At 49.6% G+C, this 15109-nt stretch overlaps 1 protein-coding gene across 1 annotated transcript in view; it reads right to left on the reverse strand.

Moving 5' to 3' along the window:
- Nucleotides 1–15109, reverse strand: part of LOC149364585 (uncharacterized) — a 283458-nt gene that overhangs the window by 193492 nt on the left and 74857 nt on the right. The window lies entirely within an intron of this gene.

The following is a 15109-nucleotide window of genomic DNA, read 5'->3' on the forward strand; positions in this document are numbered from 1 at the left end:
CATTCCTTCCAAAAACCCTAACCAGTGGGAGGCAGCATTACTCAACGCAGGCCCTGAGGGCCAAGAGAGCCACCGTGGCTATAGCTTCGACCAATGAAACCCTAAAAAAGGGACCCACAGCGTTCCCATCCAATTTGAACAATAAACATTTGTTGAAAATAACCATTTTGAACAACAACAGCAGCAGCAGCAACAGCATAGTTATTTAAATACTTCATTTTTTTCCTCTCACTTCTTTCTTCCCGTCTTCCTGCTTTTACCTGTTTTCCATTGTTCCTTTCCTTGCGCCTACTTCCAAATCTTCCTTACGAATCATTTTACGAGTCGTCCAAATAATCGACCGATATTTAGTCGCAGATCAATTTTTTTTGTCCCGTCAATCTCTGGCGATCCAGACGACAATTTTGCAATTAAGGACACCTGTGTGCACTATACTAAAAGGACACAATTCCTGCATTCGCGCATGGTGCGTCGTCTATCTTGACGAGACACCGACCGTAGTTGTCCTCATTCGCTAGCAACTTCCTAATGCAAAGAGCACAGTAACACCCTGTTCTTTGCCCGTCGTGCATGCAAACCGCCACAACTAACCAATCCACCCGATTAAACGCTGGCCGTTAAAATGCATGATATTTCTTATTCGAAGCCGACTGCTATAGCGCCTGCTAGCCCTATAAGTGCATGCGGCGAATTATTCACGGAGCTGAGAATCCCGGGCCAAGCGAAGAGACCCAAACCACTCTTCTATTGCAAGCGAGAACCGAAGGTGTCGAAGTACACAACGGAACGGTACGAACAGCCTCGGACGAAAACAGTCAACATAACCGGGTGCATTTGCTGAGTGCCACGTAGTCTTTAATCCTTTGCGCCGCTGCGCCGCAAGTTTTCCCGGGTTCAGCAGGTAGTCCACCCAACAACGCATTTCAATTTCCAAACTATACCCTTCGTATACACACGGATTACGCGGAAGACACCACGTGTACGCCCACGGCGGCGCCCCTTAAGCCTCCGCTAAATCCGCTTGTCCGCGACTTAGTGGCCAGAGAAGCGTGCGCTCGGCTGCTTCATGGCGCTTGAACAAACCGCGCGATGGCGCTGAGGTGTGCGGGCCGGTTATAAGCGGCCGCCTGAAACCGCGAACAACAGCCATGTGGTTAAGCTCCTTGGTTCAACGTACAGCCTTCTGAAGTGGTCGAGGCGCTGAACTAGGCTTGTCTTTTACCCGCAATCGAAACATAACTCTAATTCGCCGACGGTTGAGTATACACTATTCCCTAACACCGTTGCTAGAGGATACTCAACAGCAAAACTATGCAACATTTTGGTGATGCGGCGATTAATATAGCTTTTTTGCACCGAATGTGCACGGTATAGTGGAAGTAACGAAATGACGCTGGCAAAAATCATGAGGATTAATATCAGAATAGAACTAGAGTGAAAGCTGTAACTGAAACGCAATTGAAGGAAACATGCGCATATACCGCCTCACGGCATCTTCAAGCGACAGCTCAAGAAAAAAAGCGGCGTTTGCCCTTCAGAGGGCCCCCTTCCAGCCGAAGGCGTCGGCCGACTCTCATGAGCCCGCAACAATTCAAGCAGTGGCAGATGAAAGGGCATAGTACCCTCCCTCCATGGTGGCACTGTCACGCTAACAGGTTCATGAGTTAATCGGCCGACGCCATTGGCTGGAAGGCGGTCCTCTGACTGGGAAAAGCCGCTTCGTTCTTGAGTTTAATCCGACTAGAGTGAGGCAGCAACGATCGACCATCACATATCTATGCGTATAGGACTCTCATCAAGCGAAAAAAAGGCAACCATTTAGCCCGACCGGCGTTGAACTTACCCGTCGCGTCACCAGAAGTTTCCGGAACCTCTGTGGCGAGGGCGCTCAGCAGCAATCGTTGGAAGCCGACGTGAGAACCTGCGCATAAAACGTAAGCATGCCTTAGAAATAAGTCTCGTAAGTGGACAATGCTTTCACAGTTTGCTTCTTTTTTTTTTGTCTAAAATAGCTCCGCTTGTCTTCAAGGGGCTCTGAAACACCTTCCGAGGAGAGCACATCAACTCGCTCAATCACTGCACTGTGCTGTCATGAAAACTTGAGCCAAATTATGCACTACTACAGGCAGCAGAGAACCCACAATCATGCGCGAAAGTTCAAGCCCTTCCAGGCGAAATTTTCATGCTCACAACCTACTCCGTCTCTCGCGGCGTTGAACTTACCCGTCGCGTCACCAGAAGTTTCCGGAACCTCTGTGGCGAGGGCGCTCAGCAGCAATCGTTGGAAGCCGACGTGAGAACCTGCGCATAAAACGTAAGCATGCCTTAGAAATAAGTCTCGTAAGTGGACAATGCTTTCACAGTTTGCTTCTTTTTTTTTTTGTCTAAAATAGCTCCGCTTGTCTTCAAGGGGCTCTGAAACACCTTCCGAGGAGAGCACATCAACTCGCTCAATCACTGCACTGTGCTGTCATGAAAACTTGAGCCAAATTATGCACTACTACAGGCAGCAGAGAACCCACAATCATGCGCGAAAGTTCAAGCCCTTCCAGGCGAAATTTTCATGCTCACAACCTACTCCGTCTCTCGCGCCTGTGTATGCAAGTTGGGAGATGTCTATTGGTTAGATTGTTTCAGACGTCAGGCCGCTACCATGGCCGTGGCCAATAAGCGGCGTAGCTACGGTGGGTCAGGAAGCTCCGCCCCCGGAGGTGGAGCCTGCGGAGGAGCGCTGACCTTCCAACGTGCAGAAAGTGACGAGAGCAGAGGGAAACGCGCGAAGACGCTGAAATCCAAATTTTGACTACAGATAACTCAGCTTCCACAAAGCGAATTCAAAAAATTCTTCGTGGACAATATTGGTGAAGCAGCGTGCTTTAACATCCCAGGCATGCCGCGACTTTTATTAGAGCCCCTTTCAGAGCCCCTTTAGCTTCCTTCAGAAAAGTCAAGCACCAAGACGGGTCGTCCGTATTTCAGTGTCAGTTAAACGCTAGGTTAGACTGACGTGCCAGAATAGCGTTTGACAAACTATATTTTGCGTAAGGCGCCCAATCCAGTGTCGAATCCGGTATTCTCGTCGTCAAATGCAGTGAATGAAATACTCACACAGGAACAACAATTCGGCGCTTTAACTACAAGCTCTTCCGTACACTCTCTACCGCAGGCCAGCCCTCACACAACTTTTGCGGTGCATCGTAACATCCTTAGGGACCGCGATCAACCAGATGACGCGAACCGCGTCCTATCAGTGCCGCTTTAGAAGTGCCGTTTCAGAAAGACTTTCCAACGACCTTATATTTCGACGCTTAGCGTTAAACGACTCCGCGCAAGCGCGTGCAGAACGCGCGAAATCGCGTGCCATAATTAGAGCGTCATCAGAGCGGTTCGCTCAGCTGCCGTCCCGAATAGCGGGCGCGAGTGTGTGTTCCCGTACACGCGGTCTCCATGACCCATCCGCAGAGTCGGCTGGGTTATTATGAAGCGTAGCGTAGGACTTGAGGGGAATTCCGGGAGTGCTTGGCTAACGAGCTCATATGCAAGTGTTCTGGGCAAGAAGTTCATGCACGGCTCTATTCAGTTCGTGCGCACTGCTGAGATCTTAAAGCCGAAAAAGAAGTTTGTAGTGGTTTTCGGTTTAAACTGAGCGACAACTTTTAATCACCCAGGAAAACATCAGAGCGGCTAGTAAAAACACACACACACACAAGAATGAAGGAAAAGGGTACGCGTGACGTTAAGGAACGAGGAGGAGAACAGGCTCTGTCCGAAACGTGTGTGTGTGTGTGTGTGTGTGTGTGTGTGTGTGTGTGTGTGTGTGTGTATATGAGCCTAGGGGATTTTTTTTATTTGTGGAGTTGATCAATGGAGATTATTAGTAAATATTTTACCGCCTAAAGATGATTAGAAAAGCAGAAGAAAAAACAACCACATGAAGCCGGTGGGAACCGCGAACCCATGCCGATCTCCGAATTACACGTCAGGTGTCCGGTGCTCTACCAACTGAGCTACGGCGACGGCTGTCAAACCTTTCGCCTTCGGCGATATTCAAGTTTCGTGTGACCCAACATTGAGAGTTCACCAGCGCCACCCTCGTCCATAAGCGGCGGACGTAGTACGTCCTGTATTGCCGTTGGTGCGACGTGGTCACACTAGCCACATGATAGCCAGTAATGGTTTATAAATAACCGGGAGCCAACCGCGAGGCTCGAGGATATTGCAGCCCTGTGGCGAACCGACGCAGCTTATTAGTAAAACGGTGCCTGGGAGTTTCCTTCTAACCCGCCGCGGTGACTCGGCGGTTAAGGCGCTCGTCTACCGAGCCGGATTAGCCGAGTTCGAACCCGACCGCGGCGGCCGCGTTTCGATGAAGGCGAAACGCAAAAGGCGCCTGTGTGCTGTGCGATTTCAGTGCACGTTAAAGATCCTCAGGTGGTTGAAATTATTCCGGAGACCTCCACTACGGCACCTCTTTCTCTCTTTCTTCTTTCACTCCCACCTTCCTGCCTTCCCTTACGGCGCGGTTCGGGTGTCCGCCGAGATACGTGAGACAGATACTGCGCCATTTAATTTCTTCAAAAACCCATTTACCAATTTAGTTCCTTTTTATTTGCGCATTGTTTCATCCAAGCGGATAAAAACGCGGCAATGGTCCTGACAAAAGCCGTAGCATTTTCTTCCTTTGCCCGAAGTAATGTTTGTCGTGAAGCTCATCAAATTTGACAGCCTCTACAACAACAACAAAAATATTGATAATAGGAACGCAGCTGTCACCCGATACTCCGAACGTGGTTCCTGTGTTTACTTTCAATCAGATATAAACGACACTTTGTTTTGCTGCTCGAACAAACCCAACGCGTTTGAGTGCTTCTTTTTATTCTCCTCCCTTATGTTACAATTCATTGACTGTCCTTCCAAAAAAAAAAAAAAAATCTTCAATTCTGCGGCAGACATTTCTTGATCCCACGAGGTCGACCATCAATAAGAAAAACGGACTCGCGTCGCTCTTGCGCGTTCCGGTCCATTAGCTGCCATGGCAGCGCTGACTAATGGAGCGACGATTGCTCAAAATGCAAAGTTCATGTTAAACCAAAGCACTACGGCGCAGCCGCCTCAAAGACGAATGGTCATTCGTCCCATATATCTTTTTTTTTTTCTAATTCTGCCGTTGACAGATCACGCCGACACGTATTTGTTTTCCTTTTCTTTTTAAAAGCAACAAGTGGTACATACTGAGAGAATTTGCGTATAACGGCTTTCGGAAATTTGCCTATTTATTTATTCACTGTTGTTAGGCGACTGCTTGCTTGTTTTTGATTGCTTGTACCGAGTGTTTTTGGCGCGGAAAATGTCGCCGACACAGTCTCCACAACAACGAATCGTTGTAGAGGGGCGAAAAACCGTTTATGAGCCCGTGCCGTTCTCTGTATACAGTCGAACCTCTTCATAATGAAACGGTTTATAACTAAATAACGAATATAACGAAAAGATGACGACTGCCCTTGGAAGCCCTGTCAACACGGGCCATAACGAAGCAATCGCCGGTCCCCTTCGTTATAACAAGATTCAACAAAGGCTCCTGCAACGGGCAACCATAACAACACGATAGAAAAAAAAAAAGTTGGCAGTGGCTTAGCTCTGCTACGCCAGGATACACGTAGCGTGAGCAGTGACGTCACGTGGCTGTGCGCCGGCGACAGCAGCGGCAGCGGCGAGCGCGCGCGGCGAGGCGCGCCAGCTGTGCACAGTGACGTCACTCGCTCCTCGCGCATGCGCAGTATGGTCGACGGAGGGAGCACGCGAAACGGCGAGACTGTGGCCAATGTAGCTCACGCTACATTAGCTGCCCAATTTTAACTAAGTCGATCAAATCAGTAATCATATACTAACGCTGGGTAAGTGATCCGTCTCTCGAGTCAAATTCAGATTTCAGAACCAGGAAATTTCGACCACGCCAAAACTTTCCGATCGATGATGTAACTCGTCACATCAGACTGCACGGCAGAGCTGTCAAGCTCTAAGTACGAGGAAGGCCCTCTAGACCCTTCATTAGAGCGATGCTTACAAAATTAACGCCGTTTAGTAATCACGAAGCTGAGCAGCATACGCAGTGTGCCCCCGACCGCCGCAACGTAGATTGGCCCAACTCGTTCTCAGAACTATGCATTTTCCCCCGGTACTTAGTCGTTAACGATGAGGCATCTCGTTCCCTACGAAGGCAGCCCACGTTCTCCATCACGGCCTACATCCACCACGTCATTAGCAACCCCAGCTCGACCGACGAGTGCATTTCATCGGACTTCCGGTACAGAGAGACGCAGACCATCCAGTCATCTTTCAGCAAGAGTCCAATCACAGTTGCAGACGGCGTTTGAAGGCTTAGTCTGTTGTCTGCTGTTGTTTCATCTCAACAATCAAGCACTCCTTTAATTTGTTTAATATTTTTCGCAGCAATAAAGGGTGCCGTGTAGCTGCCGGGCTTCGGAGACTGTGTCCGAGTACGAACAGAGGAGATATACAAGTCCTAAAAAGATCACCACACTACACCCGCAGCCTTGTCGGGTTTACTTTCTCTCCTCCATCGCTTATCGCTCATCAATCTGCAAAATACTGAACCACACTTGTAATTCCGTAATACTTTCACAACGGACTTTTCGGGGTAAGTTTTTTTTCTGCCATGAGCTCTGAAGAGGCAAACTGAACTATATGTTGCTGCTTAACAGAGGCGAATGCCTTTAAAGGTCGTTCCATCGCAGCGCTTCCACTCGAGTGCAGAAATCGAGCCAAGGCCTGCAGAAAGTCGTTCACAAAGGCAGAGGTAGAGGTGTGCCTGAATTCAGTCACAATCAGGGTATGCTTGAAGTTAAATTCACTTTCTCAACAAGGGTGCTGAATAGCCGCGAAAAGCTTACGAACTCTTTGGTCGTTCGCAACTGAGCGCAAGTAAATTACCATTCACTTTATGTATTTCTAGCGGCCACTGCAAAACTTCGGGGACCTTCGTCACGAATACAGAATTTGGGACTGCCGGCCTGCACATTTTGGAGCTGCTATCACTGGGCCAGTGCAGGTTCTTCAAAAAAAAAAAAAAGAAACACGAAACATAATTCGGCAACCGAACTCATCCCAAGCGCTGCGTAGAGAAGAATTATGTTTTTCTTTTCTTTTTTCTGTTGTCAGGCAAGCAAGTTTCGTTGCTGCACTTGCCCAAGCAAACGCAACAAATCCCCTAACTTCCTCCCTACATAGTGCGTGGGAAAGGATATAAAACACAAGAAGCTATTGCCCCGTATTATTCTGGGCGCGCCTGTATATGTACGCGTTTTCAGGCGGACCTACACACATATGGAACTTCATGATGGGGAAACACAGCCGAAAATGCCTCCGCTGTCCTCTCTCCATCTAGCGAAGCCCTACCCAGAGAACTCTTTCTCTGCTAGACAGCTGTCTAAGAGACAGAAACATCTTGCGCACTTCCCCTCCTCGCTCGTTTGGGACGCCGTCTGTGAGGAAGTGCCGAGGATCACATCTCTGTCGCCCCGAAATGGGCTCGAAATAAAAACAAACAATAAAACGTCAGACTGAGAAGGAGGACAGGGCGAAGAAGTAGAAAGAAAGAAAGAAAGAAAGGAAGAAAGAAAGGAAGAGAAAGAAAGAAAGAAAGAAAGAAAGAAAGAAAGAAAGAAAGAAAGAAAGAAAGAAAGAAAGAAAGAAAGAAAGAAAGAAAGAAAGAAAGAAGAGTCAATGAGAGCGCACAGTACACACGAAACCCCTCCTCTGGAATGCGAGGAACAGGCGTCGTCGTCTGCCGCGAGATTGCGCTGCTCCCTCTGTCTTGCCGAAGAGAGAGGGAAAAAAAAAAGAGTCCATTCCGGAGACGATCCAGGAGACGGAGACGAGACGATCCGGGACGAGACGAGACGATCCATCGCGCTTATAGCACCCTTGCTGCTGCCTGCCTCCCCTGAGCGCGCCTGTTTACACATTCCGCCCGCCAGATGCTGAGATTGTGCAGGCGCGCGCGCGCTCTCGTCATGCTCCCAGCTCTTCCTCCTCATCAGCGTCCCTTCTCTTTTCCTCCTCTCCCTTCTCAGCCTTTATCCTCTTTCCTCATCTCCTGCTCTTTCTCGCTACTAATTTCGCGGCCCGTTTCTTTAGCTTCACCGTTGTACTTGCTTCTCCTTTTACAACCTCACGCTCTAGAAGACCAGGAAAACAAATGGAATCAAGACGAGGAGTGGTGAGCAACGGGTGAGAGAACACGAAGAGAGAGAGAGAGAGACAGAGAGCTAGTGTGCAACAGAGGGCCGAGCGAAGCAAAACGGCCGGAGAAAATGACGCCGTGCCGCGCGACTGTGTTTCTTCTTCCTGCTACGTCTTCGCCCAGCTGCGAACTGCCCGTCGGCCGTCCCCACTTTGGTCGCGCGCGCATGCCATTATGTCGCCGCTGTACACCCCCTTCCCGTGCGTTTTGTCCTTTTTTGTTTTTAGTTGTTTTTTTCACTCGCGTCCCTCTTTGTATACTTCTAAGCGTTGTTTTCGCGGTCTCGTGGATACCGCGCGCTCGACGCTCGAGTTGTTTTTGCACCCGGCCGCTGTGTAACTGCACTGCTCAAAGTGACCACTCCTCTCCCATCTTCCTCCTTTCTCTCTCTTTTCTTTATCTTTGTTTTCCCTCGCCCTTCCTCGTTCGAAACGCTTTTTTTTTTCTTTGAGCGACCAACGCGCTTGCAGTGCCGGCGTTGAGATCGCGATTCCCTTTTCACGAAGAATCGTTTACCGGTTCACGGCGTTTCCTGGTGTGCACCTAAAGGAGTACACGCGCGTCGGAAGACGGGCGATAGGATAACGAGCACAGCAGCGCTGTAATTGCCGAGAAGAACGACGCTAACAACTAAAAGGTACAAAGGTGCGCACAAGAAGAATCGATGTCGCTAATTGGTCTCGCAATAATGCAGAACACTAAGCTATGCTGTCGTACAAATAGGTTCGTAGAAAAATACCCTTGTCACACGGGCACTTTCCAAGGCTATGGAGTCGAGAGCCTTCGAGATTCTCAATCGCAGTCGAAACTCGAAAGAGTTGTGCCGTTGGTACACGGTTAACTCAATCGCCGTCGAGAGTTTCCACCGTCTCACACCAAGGCGTTGTGGCGCCACCGTCGCCGCCAATGATTTTGCACGTATGCTAGCAATGGCTTCCAAGTTAAACCTGAAAAGCTCAAAACAAAATGCTTATTCGTTAGAGTAATATTAATCACTCATGAAATGAACTTCGTTGTCTTGGACAAGCTGTAGTAGCATTCGTGCACTTTTGTGGATGCTGGTGGAGGTTGTTTTTGTATCGCTGGCAACAGTGGTATTAAGCTTGCTGCAGTGTTTTGCAGTCTGGTCCGTTTTCTTTCTCCTCTCCAAGATTGGTTGCACATGTTAAAGTTCCATGTTTCTGAGAGATGATAATACGGTGATTTTATGCCCCAGCGCTTTGTGTGTGCGCTACGCGTCCGAGAGTGCGCGCAGCCCCCGCTCAAAGGCCCTCGATCTCGATAGACTATCGAATCAATGGCCATCGCAGCCACCCGTATATATCAGCGTTCGATTGGCCTTTGAGTCGATAGACTATCGGTTCAAGGGCCTTCCTGGTGGGCACTAAAACTCCACTGGACGTCCGCAGGACGTCTCAAACGTCCCCAGGACATCCAAGGGAGGTCAGTGCCCATTAGGTTCGAAATGACCGTGTGACCGGGGTATGCGACATTAAAACAGTGACTCTCGAAACGCGCCTATACCTCACCCGTTGGCTACGACCAACGCCAGCTGTACCCACCCTAAACACTAGCAAATTTTCTGATCTCGTCCATACCACCTTGAGTCTCCGCCGCGCCCCGTGCTACGTCTTTTCACTCCTTGCATCTACTCTGCTAGCCATAACGAACCATCGATTTTGTCTCTACTCCAATTACGTGTCCCGGCCAGTCCGCCAATTCCTCCCATTTCAGCTATAGGATGTCATTAACTCACGGCTGTACTCTGCGCTAGTTATAAACAGGTATGTATAGGACCGAACTAGCTGTTCAAAACGAAAATTCATATTTCTATTTGAAATCATTTTTTTTTTTTACCCTGGGTCTGTTCCTTTTTTTCTATTTTGGCGCACTGCGATACAGTGCCGCATATTAAATTTTCTGAACTGCAACCAAGCTTAAAACGGTCAACCCCCGAGTCCGAGGTCAGGATGCCGGATCCCGACACATGGCCCGTGTGAGAAGGTTCGCGACTCATAGCCAAAAATCTCGGGTTCACCCCGAGTTCACACGCGAAAACCGCGACCTTTTCAGATAGAACGCTACACACAAGACCGCTGACGTGAACTCGAAAAGTCTCGAAGGATGGGAGAGTGCGTTACGGAAAAAAAAAAAATTAAAAAGCAGGCGGGTAATCGACATCAATCAGGAGCTCACTTCAGTCCCACAAGACGCTTCGGCCCGTGCAATAGTATGCGCACGTCAAACCCTACACGTGTGATCTCAGCAATCACACACGCAATATCTTCGGGGAGGTCACCGAAGATACACTCCGTCGTCGACGTGTTCCCACGCTCCGAATCCGCGCAGCTGCCGTTGAAGTTTCACAACACGCGTCGCGTCGTGCGTGTAAGCGGTCCGCCATTCAATCCCGCACTCAACCGCTTAAATCCTACGCAAAAAAAAAAAAAGTGAAAGAGGTTTAAGAAACCGCAGACACACACACGCGGAAGCCCCTCGATCTGAGCAGCGTCGTCTAAAAGAGGAAAGACGGCCCTCGCACGCCAGAGTCATTCAAGCATCCTCTCATTGAAGAGACTTCGACGTGCTCAGTCGACGACGGGAAAGACGTCGATGTGCATGACGGGCCGCTCGAAGCAGCTCAAATCCGACCTGCAGCTTCCTCGGCACGCTACGACACGGCACATGTGCTCTGTATAGTAGTATGTACATACGGACAAAAGAGGGAACTTGCGTGCACGACCTGAGCGCCTTTTCGCTCTGTACATTGGTGCACACGCACACACAGACATACACGAGATGATATGCTTAACGTGGAAAGCAAGCCGGCGTCTCAAGCAGGCACGTACTGCGAGGCAAGAGAGGGGGGGGGGGGGGGGGGGGCAACCGCCAAGAGACCCCTTTCGGAAATTGATCGTTAGGACGAAGGAGCCGGTTGAGCGCCGCGCCGCCTCCTGGTGAGTGGTTCGGGTAATATCCCGATGATCGGTGGGTGGCGGCAGGACGGGAAGCGCAGCAGCTCCCACCCAATTTGTCACGCGACATTGCCTGTTCGCGATACCGCGGCCCGATTGGCTTTCCCCCCCACAACAACCCTCCTTTCCCGGAGGCAGCGAACGACGGCTCCCGTGGGTTCCGTTACTCGAACGAGTGGCTTTCCCGCACGTCGGGCAGTTTCTTGCTGCTTATGTTTTCTTTACGTGCCTACAGGGTGATATTGCGATCGCGGGCCTGTTGGAGGATCGCCTGGTGCGATATGGGCGAGCGGTAATGAGCACCGGGGCCGAATGCGCCGCCAGGTGTTAAGCACCGGACTTCGTGGCAGAGGCGGTCGACCGCGGTCTACCACCGAACGGTGCTTGCGGCGCGCAGTTCTCGATTATGAAGAGTGGCGATCAGGGTTAATGAATCTGCGCCTCACAGATCTAAAGCTTAAATGTTCTGACACGTAGGCGCGCGCAGGCGTCGACGCGACATCTGGTAATGAAGGCGTGTACGCTGCAGTGTATTTCATCGATATAATGCGCTCAACGGTAGGAAGTGCTGTCAGAATAGGTGCTGTGCACCTCCCAAGAGGCTCATGTCAGTCATGGAATTTATACAGATCCCGAAGGGCCTACGCGGACCCGTCGGGCGTGGGTGCCTTGTTAAATGTTATTAAGGCTTTAACGCCTCATCGTTGTCGACGGAAGGTTGTTAGCAGAGGCGTCACACTCTTTCTAGTCAGACCAAAAAAAAAATCTGTGTGCACGGTGAGATTCGAACCACCATCCTTCCGTTCCGCAGCCGAGCGTGCTAATGGCTACGCTACTTCCTGCCAACTCATATGCCGTTCTCCTTGTTAGGACGCTGGAGAGTGTTTGCAGAAAGGCGTCGAATCATACGGATGCCTCCCAAACGCCCTCCATGTGTCTCCAGCATTTAAAATTAAAAAAAAATGTGTACTTAATTAACATCTTAGCCACACATCAATGACACAAGCAGGAACACCGCGCTTAAGGCTTTCGCCTCACCGCACTTTAGGTCAACAACAAAGTGCCCCCCTGAATTTTTTTTTCTCTGTCCCCAAAAACAGGCCCCCAGTTCAGAAACGGCTCGACTCCGAGCGCAGGAAAAAAATTTGCGAACTCGGAAAAAGTATACACAGACACCTGCAAAGTTAAACGACGCAAAGTGGTCGAAACTGCGACTAAATGAACAAAAAACTGACCCCCCATTTATCTGGTTAAGTTAAGTGTGGCTCGGCTGCGCTAACACGTTCGCCCTTATTTAGTTTCGTTTATCTTTTTATCTTTACTTTGCTGTGTGTACCTCTTTAGTAGTTTGCTTTCACTTTGCCTTAGTTTAACAGGCCGTGATGCGTGACGTCATTACAGCCCCGCCGCGGTGGCTCAGTGGTTACGGCGCTCGGCTGCTGGCCCGAAAGATGCGGGTTCGATCCCGGCCGCGGCGGCTGAACTTCGATGGAGGCGAAATTCTAGGGGCCCGTGTACTGTGCGATGTCAGTGCACGTTAAAGAACCCCAGGTGGTCGAAATTTCCGGAGCCCTTCACTACGGCGTCCCTCATGGCCTGAGTCGCTTTGGGACGTTAAACCCCCATAAACCAAACCAAACCGTGACATCATTACAGCTCGCCCACCGTTGCAGGTGGCAACCCGCGAATCGGATTGCAAACTGCCCACCGCGACAGGTGGCGGCTAAATCAATGACTGGTCGCGAGAGGGTGCTCGAGAAGAGCAACCTGGGTCGCTCACAAGCCTCACCGGTGGCTGTTCCTGTTGCTCTGAGCTTCACTGGGACACATATAACGGCTTTTTTCGTCAGTGGCCCATTTAATGCTGGCTCACTAAACAGAGAAGACAGCATGAGACAACGCTGAAGTCGGGCCGGAGCGGCATGAACTCGTAAATGCATTGCCAGGAAAAGGCTAACAACGCGCCGAAAGGAGATCGGACCGAATGAAATCTTGAAAAACTTGGCGCAGCAATAAGCAGGCACACACGCACACACACAACTATAGAGCAGATTTATGGGGGTCGCCCTGCAGGGGCGGCTACTGACCTCGCGGGAATGCCATTCCGCAGACCGTTAGAAAGGGCTTTTAAAAAAAGTAGAAGAAAGTAACTTTCCCAAAAATGTGTTAGATGGTGGAGCCAGCTGAAAATCAAGTATTCAATATTGCATGGCGACGACGTACCTGACTGATATACTAATGGAAAATTGCGAAAATAGTCAACTTTCCATCTTTTTCTCTCATAAAAAACACCAACCGTTATCTGTCTTCACAGAGCCTCTAACAAACAAGCAAACAATGGTGTGGTGTGATGTGGTATGTAGCGCGGTATACGGTGTGGTGGGGTATGGCATGGTATGGTATGGTATGGCATGGCGTGGTGTAGTATGGTATGGTATGGTATGGTATGGTATGGTATGGTATGGTATGGTATGGTATGGTATGGTATGGTATGGTATAGGTTATGGAATATCTTGGCAGGCATGCTATGTGGTACGGTTTACTGATGTGGTATGGCACGGCAGGCATGATAAGGTATAGTATTATACTATATGAAATGATATGGTACGATATGATATGATATATGATATGATAATGATATGATATGATATGATATGATATGATATGATATGATATGTGGCATGGTACGGCATGACATGCGGTGAGTTGGGGTGGCGTGGTATATCTTGGCAGGCATGGTATATGGTACGGTTTACTGATATGGTATGGCATGGCAGGCATGGTAACGTATAGTATCATACTATATGAAATGATATGATATGACATGATGATATGATATGATATGATATGATATGATATGATATGATATGATATGATATGATATGATATGATATGATATGATATGATATGATATATGATATGGTATGGCGTGGTATTTTGTTCGGTGCGGTACGCTATGTGCGCTTTAAAGTCCGAAAGCTGCGCGTGAGCTTTGACAGGCGCAGTAGCGGAGCGCTCCGGGTTAATTCCGATCGCCTGGCGTTCATTAACACGCACTGACATCGCACAGCACACTGACGTTTTTGCACTTCGCCTCGATCGAAATGCCGACGGCATTCGATCCCCCGACTTTGGACTCGGCGGTTCAAAGCCATCCCCACTCGGCGGATAAAATAAAGCAACAACGCTAAGAAAAGAACCCGGTCTCGTAGCTCTTAGCAACCCGAAGGCTTTTCCAGTGCACTGGCAAAGATAAGCCGTGCTGGCGTGTAAACAACACTAACCATTGTCACTGTTGCGGGCTACAGAGCTTCCCACCTTGCTGTTTTGTTTGGTCCTTTTAGCCCCTTAAAGGAGAAGACTACTACTGCGTGGGCCGCCGGGACAACAAATGGTCCTGCGTCTTCTCTCCTCCTGTTAAATGCATCAGGTGCAGCAGCGGCGGCGGGCTCACGCCTCGCGGAGCAAGCGAGGGATCGATTCCCATTAGCGGCCGCGGTATAAGTGCTACTCCCCTACTCCAAGCACCGTCGCAGCCTCCGAGCCGCAACGCGTTTAGGCCTTCCGCGCACACGCTTCCTTGCGTTCCTTGCGAACAACCTTCTTTTTTTTTTCTTCTTTCGATTTGTTTTACTTTCTCCTTTTGTGAACACGTAGACGTCGACGCTGATCCTCTTTTTTAGCGTTTTATTTGCCTCTTACCCTGATAAACTGCGTTTCCGCAGCTCCGGTAGCAAGATAAGCGAAGAGAGAAAGAAGGAGGAAGGAAAGAATAGTTAATTACGAGACAAGGGAAGGGGGGGAGGTTGAAAAGAAATCGCGGCAGCCAGAGCGACCTTTCTAACGAAGACTGGCACAAATTAGTCCAAGC

The sequence above is a fragment of the Amblyomma mixtum genome, chromosome 2 (assembly GCF_055824585.1).
Source record: "Amblyomma mixtum isolate Tamu chromosome 2, ASM5582458v1, whole genome shotgun sequence".
In the NCBI taxonomy this organism is placed as follows: Eukaryota; Metazoa; Arthropoda; class Arachnida; order Ixodida; family Ixodidae; genus Amblyomma; species Amblyomma mixtum.